This window comes from Gossypium arboreum, chromosome 8 (assembly GCF_025698485.1).
Source record: "Gossypium arboreum isolate Shixiya-1 chromosome 8, ASM2569848v2, whole genome shotgun sequence".
In the NCBI taxonomy this organism is placed as follows: Eukaryota; Viridiplantae; Streptophyta; class Magnoliopsida; order Malvales; family Malvaceae; genus Gossypium; species Gossypium arboreum.
The window spans coordinates 4,241,758-4,242,961 of NC_069077.1; the positions used below are offsets into that span (position 1 = coordinate 4,241,758).

The 1,204-nt window shown below is 37.7% G+C and overlaps 1 non-coding gene across 1 annotated transcript; it reads left to right on the plus strand.

Moving 5' to 3' along the window:
* Nucleotides 1-311: 311 nt before the first annotated feature.
* Nucleotides 312-418, plus strand: LOC128279658 (small nucleolar RNA R71). The gene has a single exon (XR_008269857.1). It is a non-coding gene; the product is annotated as a small nucleolar RNA R71 (small nucleolar RNA).
* The last annotated feature ends 786 nt before the right edge of the window (nt 419-1,204 follow it).

The following is a 1,204-nucleotide window of genomic DNA, read 5'->3' on the forward strand; positions in this document are numbered from 1 at the left end:
ATCCATTTGAATCACTTATCGTCACTGGATGTACCTAAGTAGAATTATACAAACCATCAATCTTTCTATTCAATAGTTCTACCTGGTTAGATAGCATAGTGACTGCGTCGAGGTTGAAAACACCAACTACTTTTGTTGGCTTCATTCTCATGACTTGCCACTGATAGTTGTTTAGTAACATCTCTTCAATAAATTCGTAAGCCTCTTCAGGTATTTTGTTGTTCAAGGTCCCACCGGCGGCTGCATCAATCAGTTGCCTTGTTGAGGGGTTCACACCATTGTAGAAGGTCTGAACCTGTAACCATAAAGGTAACCCATGGTGAGGACACCTTCTCAATAAATCCTTGTATCTCTCCCATGCATCATAAAGTGTTTCTAAATCCATCTGCACAAAAGAAGAGATATCATTCCTCAATTTAGCTATTTTAGCCGGCGGAAAATATTTAAGCAAAATTTTTTCAGTCATTTGTTCCCAAGTAGTGATTGACCCTCGTGGTAACAAGTTCAACCACTGTTTAGCCTTATTCTGTAATGAAAAGGGAAACAACCGAAGGCGAATGGCATCATCAGAAACGCCATTTATTTTGAAAGTATCACAGAACTCTAAGAAGTTGGCTAAATGAGTATTTGGGTCTTCATCCTGCAAACCATAAAACTTAACAAACTGTTGAATCATTTGTATAGTGTTAGGTTTCAGTTCAAAATTATTTGCAGCAATTGCAGGTCTAACAATACTCGATTCAGCCTCCGCTAAATTAGGCTTAGCATAGTCGTACATAGTACGAGGAGCAAGATTTAGATTTACTGGATTTGTAGCAACCATAGGAGGCAACGAATTATTTTGATTTTCGGCCATCTCCTCTGTATTGTTGGTATCATCCTCGTGCTCTTCCTCTATATACTGTAGACTCCGCCTTATTTCTCTACGATTTCTACGACTTGTCCTTTCAATTTCGCTATCAAAAAGCAATGGTCCCGACGGATTTCTTCCAGTCATAAACCAAAGAAAACTTGACAGAAGCAAAGGGAGGATAAGTTAGTAAATTAAAATAAAAACAAAAATAAATTGCAATAAAAATAAAAAATGGCTAAATTAATAAAAATCAAGCGCTCCTAATATCTTAGTCCCCGACAACGACACCAAAAACTTGATGATCGTTTTATGAACCACTAAACTAGACTACGATCACGACTAAGGCAAGCG